This window comes from Mobula hypostoma, chromosome 31 (genome assembly GCF_963921235.1).
Source record: "Mobula hypostoma chromosome 31, sMobHyp1.1, whole genome shotgun sequence".
Taxonomy (NCBI): domain Eukaryota; kingdom Metazoa; phylum Chordata; class Chondrichthyes; order Myliobatiformes; family Myliobatidae; genus Mobula; species Mobula hypostoma.
The window spans coordinates 832,677-842,425 of record NC_086127.1 but is presented as its reverse complement, the minus strand read 5'-3'; the positions used below and the strand labels follow the sequence as shown (position 1 = coordinate 842,425).

At 49.4% G+C, this 9,749-nt stretch overlaps 2 pseudogenes; both read right to left on the bottom strand.

Moving 5' to 3' along the window:
• Positions 1-594: 594 nt before the first annotated feature.
• On the bottom strand, positions 595-3,301 carry LOC134339968 (uncharacterized; annotated as a pseudogene).
• A 76-nt stretch (positions 3,302-3,377) lies between these two features.
• Positions 3,378-6,084, bottom strand: LOC134339967 (uncharacterized; annotated as a pseudogene).
• Positions 6,085-9,749: the final 3,665 nt, after the last annotated feature.

Below are 9,749 nucleotides of genomic sequence, written 5' to 3'. Positions count from 1 at the left end.
CTCCTGTACCTCCTTCCTGATATTTGAGGGGCAGTGACTGTTTCTGAACCTGGTGGTGTGGGCTCTGTGGCTCCTGTACCTCCTTCCTGATGGTTGAGGGGTAATAATAATTCATGACTCTGGTGCTGTTGGTCCTGAGGCTCCTATACCTCCTTCCTGATGGTTGAGGGGTAATAACTGCCCTGACCCTGGTGGTGTGTGTCCTTAGGCTCCTGCACCTCCTTCCTGATGATTGAGGGGTAATAACTGTCCCTGTACCTGGTGCTGTGGGTCCTGATGCTCCTGTACCTCCTTCCTGATGTTTGAGGGGTAATAACTGTTCCTGAACCTGATGGTGTGAGTCCTGAGGCTCCTGTACCTCCTTCCTGATGGTTGAGTGGTCATAACTGTCCTTGAACCTGGTGGTATGGGTCCTGAGGCTCCTGTACTTCCTTCCTTATCTTTGAGGTGTAATAACTGTTCCTGAACCTGATCGTGCGAATCCTGAGACTCCTGTACCTCCTTACCAATGGTTGAGGGGTAATAACTCTTCCTCAACCTGGTGGTGTGGGCCCTGTGGCTCCTATACCTCTTTCCTGATGGTTGAGGGGTAATAACTGTTTCTGAACCTGGTGGTGTGAGTCCTGAGGCTCCTGTACCTCCTTCCTGATGTTTGAGGATAAAAACTGTTCCTGAAACTGGTGGTGTGAGTCCTGAGGTTCCTGTATCTCCTTTCTGATGCTTGAGGGGTAATAACTGTTTCTGAACCTGGTGGTGTGAGTCCTGAGGCTCCTGAACCTCCTTCCTGATGTTTGAGGATAAAAACTGTTCCTCAAACTGGTGGTGTGAGTCCTGAGGCTCCTATACCTCCTTCCTGATGTTTGAGGGGTAATAACTGTTCCTGAAACTGATGGTGTGAGTCTTGAGGATTCTGTACCTTCTTTCTGATGTCTGAGGGGTAATAACTGTTCCTGAACCTGATGGCGTGAATCCTGTGACTCCTGTACCTCCTTTCCGATGTTTGAGGTGTAATAACTGTTCATGAACCTGGTGGTGTGGGTCCTGAGGCTCCTGTATCTCCTTTCTGAGGGTTGAGGGGCAATAACTGTTCCTGAACCTGGTGGTGTGGGTCCTGAGGCTCCTGTATCTCCTTTCTGATAGTTCAGGGGTAATAATTGTTCCTGAACCAATGAGTGTTAGTCCTGATGCTCCTGTGCCTCCTTCCTGATGGTTGAGTTGTCATAACTGTCCTTGAACCTGGTGGTGTGGGCCCTGTGGCTCCTGTACCTCCTTCCTGATGGTTGAAGGGTAATAATTATTCCTGAATCTGGTGGTGTTGGTCCTGAGGCTCCTGTACCTCCTTCCCAATAATTGAGGGGTAATAGCTGTTCCTAAACCTAGTGGTCTGAGTCCTGATGTTCCTGTACCTCCTTCCTGATGTTTGACGGGTAATAACTGTTCCTGAAACTGGTGGTGTGGGTCCTGAGGCTCCTGTATCTCCTTTCTGATAGTTCAGGGGTAATAATTGTTCCTGAACCAATGAGTGTTAGTCCTGAGGCTCCTGTGCCTCCTTCCTGATGTTTGAGGGGTAACAACTGTTCCTGAACCTGGTGGTATGGGTCCTGAGGCTCCTGTACCTCCTTCCTTATCTTTGAGGCGTAATAACTGTTCCTGAACCTGATGGTGTGCATCCTGAGACTCCGATACCTCCTTACCAATGGTTGAGGGTGTAATAACTCTTCCTCAACCTGGTGGTGTGGGCCCTGTGGCTCCTGTACCTCCTTCCTGATGCTTGAGGTAATAACTATTCCTGAATCTGGTGGTGTGGGTCCTGTGGCTCCTGTACCTCCTTCCTGATGTTTTAGGATAATAACTGTTCCTGAAACTGGTGGTGTGAGTCCTGAGGCTCTTGTACCTCCTTCTTGATGTTTGAAGGGTCATAACTGTAATTGAACCTGGTGGTATGGGTCCTGAAGCTCCTGTACCTCCTTCTTTACCTTTGAGGCGTAATAACTGTTGCTGAACCTGATGGTGTGAATCCTGAGACTCCGGTACCTCCTTACCAATGGTTGAGGGGTAATAAATCTTCCTCAACCTGGTGGTGTGGGCCCTTGGCTCCTGTACCTCCTTCCTGATGGTTGAGGTAATAACTATTCCTGAATCTGGTGGTGTGGGTCCTGAGGCTCCTGTACCTCCTTGCTGATCTTTGAGGGGTAAAAACTGAACGTGGTGGTGTGGGTTCTGAGGCTCCTGTACCTCCTTCCTGATGGTTGAGGTTTAATAACTGTTCCTCAACCTGTTGGTGTGGTTCCTGGGGCTCCTGTACATCCTTCCTGATGTTTGAGGGGCAATAATTGTTTCTGAACCTGGCAGCGTGAGTCCTGAGGCTCCTGTACCTCCTTACTGATGGTTGAGGGGTAATAACTGTTCCTCAAACTAGTGGTGTGAGTCCTGAGGCTCCTGTACCTCCTTCCTGATATTTGAGGGGTAGTGACTGTTCCTGAACCTGGTAGTTCGAGCCTTGAGGCTCCTATACCTGCATCCTGATGTTTGAGGATAATAACTGTTCCTGAACCTGGTGGTGTGAGTCCTCAGGCTCCTGTACCTCCTTCCTGATGTTTGAGGGGTAATAACTGTTCCTGAACCTGGTGGTGTGAGTCCTGAGACTCCTGTACCTCATCCTGATGTTTGAGGATAATAACTGTTCCTGAAACTGGTGGTGTGTGTCCTGTTGCTCCTGTACCTCCTTCCTGATGGTTGAGGGGTAATAACTGTTCCTGAACCTTGTGGTGTGAGTCCTGAGGCTCCTGTACCTCCTTCCTGATATTTGAGGGGCAGTGACTGTTTCTGAACCTGGTGGTGTGGGCTCTGTGGCTCCTGTACCTCCTTCCTGATGGTTGAGGGGTAATAATAATTCATGACTCTGGTGCTGTTGGTCCTGAGGCTCCTATACCTCCTTCCTGATGGTTGAGGGGTAATAACTGCCCTGACCCTGGTGGTGTGTGTCCTTAGGCTCCTGCACCTCCTTCCTGATGATTGAGGGGTAATAACTGTCCCTGTACCTGGTGCTGTGGGTCCTGATGCTCCTGTACCTCCTTCCTGATGTTTGAGGGGTAATAACTGTTCCTGAACCTGATGGTGTGAGTCCTGAGGCTCCTGTACCTCCTTCCTGATGGTTGAGTGGTCATAACTGTCCTTGAACCTGGTGGTATGGGTCCTGAGGCTCCTGTACTTCCTTCCTTATCTTTGAGGTGTAATAACTGTTCCTGAACCTGATCGTGCGAATCCTGAGACTCCTGTACCTCCTTACCAATGGTTGAGGGGTAATAACTCTTCCTCAACCTGGTGGTGTGGGCCCTGTGGCTCCTATACCTCTTTCCTGATGGTTGAGGGGTAATAACTGTTTCTGAACCTGGTGGTGTGAGTCCTGAGGCTCCTGTACCTCCTTCCTGATGTTTGAGGATAAAAACTGTTCCTGAAACTGGTGGTGTGAGTCCTGAGGTTCCTGTATCTCCTTTCTGATGCTTGAGGGGTAATAACTGTTTCTGAACCTGGTGGTGTGAGTCCTGAGGCTCCTGAACCTCCTTCCTGATGTTTGAGGATAAAAACTGTTCCTCAAACTGGTGGTGTGAGTCCTGAGGCTCCTATACCTCCTTCCTGATGTTTGAGGGGTAATAACTGTTCCTGAAACTGATGGTGTGAGTCTTGAGGATTCTGTACCTTCTTTCTGATGTCTGAGGGGTAATAACTGTTCCTGAACCTGATGGCGTGAATCCTGTGACTCCTGTACCTCCTTTCCGATGTTTGAGGTGTAATAACTGTTCATGAACCTGGTGGTGTGGGTCCTGAGGCTCCTGTATCTCCTTTCTGAGGGTTGAGGGGCAATAACTGTTCCTGAACCTGGTGGTGTGGGTCCTGAGGCTCCTGTATCTCCTTTCTGATAGTTCAGGGGTAATAATTGTTCCTGAACCAATGAGTGTTAGTCCTGAGGCTCCTGTGCCTCCTTCCTGATGGTTGAGTTGTCATAACTGTCCCTGAACCTGGTGGTATGGGTCCTGAGGCTCCTGTACCTCCTTCCTGATGGTTGAAGGGTAATAATTATTCCTGAATCTGGTGGTGTTGGTCCTGAGGCTCCTGTACCTCCTTCCCAATAATTGAGGGGTAATAGCTGTTCCTAAACCTAGTGGTCTGAGTCCTGATGTTCCTGTACCTCCTTCCTGATGTTTGACGGGTAATAACTGTTCCTGAAACTGGTGGTGTGGGTCCTGAGGCTCCTGTATCTCCTTTCTGATAGTTCAGGGGTAATAATTGTTCCTGAACCAATGAGTGTTAGTCCTGAGGCTCCTGTGCCTCCTTCCTGATGTTTGAGGGGTAACAACTGTTCCTGAACCTGGTGGTATGGGTCCTGAGGCTCCTGTACCTCCTTCCTTATCTTTGAGGCGTAATAACTGTTCCTGAACCTGATGGTGTGCATCCTGAGACTCCGATACCTCCTTACCAATGGTTGAGGGTGTAATAACTCTTCCTCAACCTGGTGGTGTGGGCCCTGTGGCTCCTGTACCTCCTTCCTGATGCTTGAGGTAATAACTATTCCTGAATCTGGTGGTGTGGGTCCTGTGGCTCCTGTACCTCCTTCCTGATGTTTTAGGATAATAACTGTTCCTGAAACTGGTGGTGTGAGTCCTGAGGCTCTTGTACCTCCTTCTTGATGTTTGAAGGGTCATAACTGTAATTGAACCTGGTGGTATGGGTCCTGAAGCTCCTGTACCTCCTTCTTTACCTTTGAGGCGTAATAACTGTTGCTGAACCTGATGGTGTGAATCCTGAGACTCCGGTACCTCCTTACCAATGGTTGAGGGGTAATAAATCTTCCTCAACCTGGTGGTGTGGGCCCTTGGCTCCTGTACCTCCTTCCTGATGGTTGAGGTAATAACTATTCCTGAATCTGGTGGTGTGGGTCCTGAGGCTCCTGTACCTCCTTGCTGATCTTTGAGGGGTAAAAACTGAACGTGGTGGTGTGGGTTCTGAGGCTCCTGTACCTCCTTCCTGATGGTTGAGGGTTAATAACTGTTCCTCAACCTGTTGGTGTGGTTCCTGGGGCTCCTGTACATCCTTCCTGATGTTTGAGGGGCAATAATTGTTTCTGAACCTGGCAGCGTGAGTCCTGAGGCTCCTGTACCTCCTTACTGATGGTTGAGGGGTAATAACTGTTCCTCAAACTAGTGGTGTGAGTCCTGAGGCTCCTGTACCTCCTTCCTGATATTTGAGGGGTAGTGACTGTTCCTGAACCTGGTAGTTCGAGCCTTGAGGCTCCTATACCTGCATCCTGATGTTTGAGGATAATAACTGTTCCTGAACCTGGTGGTGTGAGTCCTCAGGCTCCTGTACCTCCTTCCTGATGTTTGAGGGGTAATAACTGTTCCTGAACCTGGTGGTGTGAGTCCTGAGACTCCTGTACCTCATCCTGATGTTTGAGGATAATAACTGTTCCTGAAACTGGTGGTGTGAGTCCTGATGCTCCTGTACCTCCTTCCTGATGTTTGAGGGGTAATAACTGTTCCTGAACCTTGTGGTGTGAGTCCTGAGGCTCCTGTACCTCCTTCCTGATATTTGAGGGGCAGTGACTGTTTCTGAACCTGGTGGTGTGGGCTCTGTGGCTCCTGTACCTCCTTCCTGATGGTTGAGGGGTAATAATAATTCATGACTCTGGTGCTGTTGGTCCTGAGGCTCCTATACCTCCTTCCTGATGGTTGAGGGGTAATAACTGCCCTGACCCTGGTGGTGTGTGTCCTTAGGCTCCTGCACCTCCTTCCTGATGATTGAGGGGTAATAACTGTCCCTGTACCTGGTGCTGTGGGTCCTGATGCTCCTGTACCTCCTTCCTGATGTTTGAGGGGTAATAACTGTTCCTGAACCTGATGGTGTGAGTCCTGAGGCTCCTGTACCTCCTTCCTGATGGTTGAGTGGTCATAACTGTCCTTGAACCTGGTGGTATGGGTCCTGAGGCTCCTGTACTTCCTTCCTTATCTTTGAGGTGTAATAACTGTTCCTGAACCTGATCGTGCGAATCCTGAGACTCCTGTACCTCCTTACCAATGGTTGAGGGGTAATAACTCTTCCTCAACCTGGTGGTGTGGGCCCTGTGGCTCCTATACCTCTTTCCTGATGGTTGAGGGGTAATAACTGTTTCTGAACCTGGTGGTGTGAGTCCTGAGGCTCCTGTACCTCCTTCCTGATGTTTGAGGATAAAAACTGTTCCTGAAACTGGTGGTGTGAGTCCTGAGGTTCCTGTATCTCCTTTCTGATGCTTGAGGGGTAATAACTGTTTCTGAACCTGGTGGTGTGAGTCCTGAGGCTCCTGAACCTCCTTCCTGATGTTTGAGGATAAAAACTGTTCCTCAAACTGGTGGTGTGAGTCCTGAGGCTCCTATACCTCCTTCCTGATGTTTGAGGGGTAATAACTGTTCCTGAAACTGATGGTGTGAGTCTTGAGGATTCTGTACCTTCTTTCTGATGTCTGAGGGGTAATAACTGTTCCTGAACCTGATGGCGTGAATCCTGTGACTCCTGTACCTCCTTTCCGATGTTTGAGGTGTAATAACTGTTCATGAACCTGGTGGTGTGGGTCCTGAGGCTCCTGTATCTCCTTTCTGAGGGTTGAGGGGCAATAACTGTTCCTGAACCTGGTGGTGTGGGTCCTGAGGCTCCTGTATCTCCTTTCTGATAGTTCAGGGGTAATAATTGTTCCTGAACCAATGAGTGTTAGTCCTGATGCTCCTGTGCCTCCTTCCTGATGGTTGAGTTGTCATAACTGTCCTTGAACCTGGTGGTGTGGGCCCTGTGGCTCCTGTACCTCCTTCCTGATGGTTGAAGGGTAATAATTATTCCTGAATCTGGTGGTGTTGGTCCTGAGGCTCCTGTACCTCCTTCCCAATAATTGAGGGGTAATAGCTGTTCCTAAACCTAGTGGTCTGAGTCCTGATGTTCCTGTACCTCCTTCCTGATGTTTGACGGGTAATAACTGTTCCTGAAACTGGTGGTGTGGGTCCTGAGGCTCCTGTATCTCCTTTCTGATAGTTCAGGGGTAATAATTGTTCCTGAACCAATGAGTGTTAGTCCTGAGGCTCCTGTGCCTCCTTCCTGATGTTTGAGGGGTAACAACTGTTCCTGAACCTGGTGGTATGGGTCCTGAGGCTCCTGTACCTCCTTCCTTATCTTTGAGGCGTAATAACTGTTCCTGAACCTGATGGTGTGCATCCTGAGACTCCGATACCTCCTTACCAATGGTTGAGGGTGTAATAACTCTTCCTCAACCTGGTGGTGTGGGCCCTGTGGCTCCTGTACCTCCTTCCTGATGCTTGAGGTAATAACTATTCCTGAATCTGGTGGTGTGGGTCCTGTGGCTCCTGTACCTCCTTCCTGATGTTTTAGGATAATAACTGTTCCTGAAACTGGTGGTGTGAGTCCTGAGGCTCTTGTACCTCCTTCTTGATGTTTGAAGGGTCATAACTGTAATTGAACCTGGTGGTATGGGTCCTGAAGCTCCTGTACCTCCTTCTTTACCTTTGAGGCGTAATAACTGTTGCTGAACCTGATGGTGTGAATCCTGAGACTCCGGTACCTCCTTACCAATGGTTGAGGGGTAATAAATCTTCCTCAACCTGGTGGTGTGGGCCCTTGGCTCCTGTACCTCCTTCCTGATGGTTGAGGTAATAACTATTCCTGAATCTGGTGGTGTGGGTCCTGAGGCTCCTGTACCTCCTTGCTGATCTTTGAGGGGTAAAAACTGAACGTGGTGGTGTGGGTTCTGAGGCTCCTGTACCTCCTTCCTGATGGTTGAGGGTTAATAACTGTTCCTCAACCTGTTGGTGTGGTTCCTGGGGCTCCTGTACATCCTTCCTGATGTTTGAGGGGCAATAATTGTTTCTGAACCTGGCAGCGTGAGTCCTGAGGCTCCTGTACCTCCTTACTGATGGTTGAGGGGTAATAACTGTTCCTCAAACTAGTGGTGTGAGTCCTGAGGCTCCTGTACCTCCTTCCTGATATTTGAGGGGTAGTGACTGTTCCTGAACCTGGTAGTTCGAGCCTTGAGGCTCCTATACCTGCATCCTGATGTTTGAGGATAATAACTGTTCCTGAACCTGGTGGTGTGAGTCCTCAGGCTCCTGTACCTCCTTCCTGATGTTTGAGGGGTAATAACTGTTCCTGAACCTGGTGGTGTGAGTCCTGAGACTCCTGTACCTCATCCTGATGTTTGAGGATAATAACTGTTCCTGAAACTGGTGGTGTGAGTCCTGATGCTCCTGTACCTCCTTCCTGATGTTTGAGGGGTAATAACTGTTCCTGAACCTTGTGGTGTGAGTCCTGAGGCTCCTGTACCTCCTTCCTGATATTTGAGGGGCAGTGACTGTTTCTGAACCTGGTGGTGTGGGCTCTGTGGCTCCTGTACCTCCTTCCTGATGGTTGAGGGGTAATAATAATTCATGACTCTGGTGCTGTTGGTCCTGAGGCTCCTATACCTCCTTCCTGATGGTTGAGGGGTAATAACTGCCCTGACCCTGGTGGTGTGTGTCCTTAGGCTCCTGCACCTCCTTCCTGATGATTGAGGGGTAATAACTGTCCCTGTACCTGGTGCTGTGGGTCCTGATGCTCCTGTACCTCCTTCCTGATGTTTGAGGGGTAATAACTGTTCCTGAACCTGATGGTGTGAGTCCTGAGGCTCCTGTACCTCCTTCCTGATGGTTGAGTGGTCATAACTGTCCTTGAACCTGGTGGTATGGGTCCTGAGGCTCCTGTACTTCCTTCCTTATCTTTGAGGTGTAATAACTGTTCCTGAACCTGATCGTGCGAATCCTGAGACTCCTGTACCTCCTTACCAATGGTTGAGGGGTAATAACTCTTCCTCAACCTGGTGGTGTGGGCCCTGTGGCTCCTATACCTCTTTCCTGATGGTTGAGGGGTAATAACTGTTTCTGAACCTGGTGGTGTGAGTCCTGAGGCTCCTGTACCTCCTTCCTGATGTTTGAGGATAAAAACTGTTCCTGAAACTGGTGGTGTGAGTCCTGAGGTTCCTGTATCTTCTTTCTGATGCTTGAGGGGTAATAACTGTTTCTGAACCTGGTGGTGTGAGTCCTGAGGCTCCTGAACCTCCTTCCTGATGTTTGAGGATAAAAACTGTTCCTCAAACTGGTGGTGTGAGTCCTGAGGCTCCTATACCTCCTTCCTGATGTTTGAGGGGTAATAACTGTTCCTGAAACTGATGGTGTGAGTCTTGAGGATTCTGTACCTTCTTTCTGATGTCTGAGGGGTAATAACTGTTCCTGAACCTGATGGCGTGAATCCTGTGACTCCTGTACCTCCTTTCCGATGTTTGAGGTGTAATAACTGTTCATGAACCTGGTGGTGTGGGTCCTGAGGCTCCTGTATCTCCTTTCTGAGGGTTGAGGGGCAATAACTGTTCCTGAACCTGGTGGTGTGGGTCCTGAGGCTCCTGTATCTCCTTTCTGATAGTTCAGGGGTAATAATTGTTCCTGAACCAATGAGTGTTAGTCCTGAGGCTCCTGTGCCTCCTTCCTGATGTTTGAGGGGTAACAACTGTTCCTGAACCTGGTGGTATGGGTCCTGAGGCTCCTGTACCTCCTTCCTTATCTTTGAGGCGTAATAACTGTTCCTGAACCTGATGGTGTGCATCCTGAGACTCCGATACCTCCTTACCAATGGTTGAGGGTGTAATAACTCTTCCTCAACCTGGTGGTGTGGGCCCTGTGGCT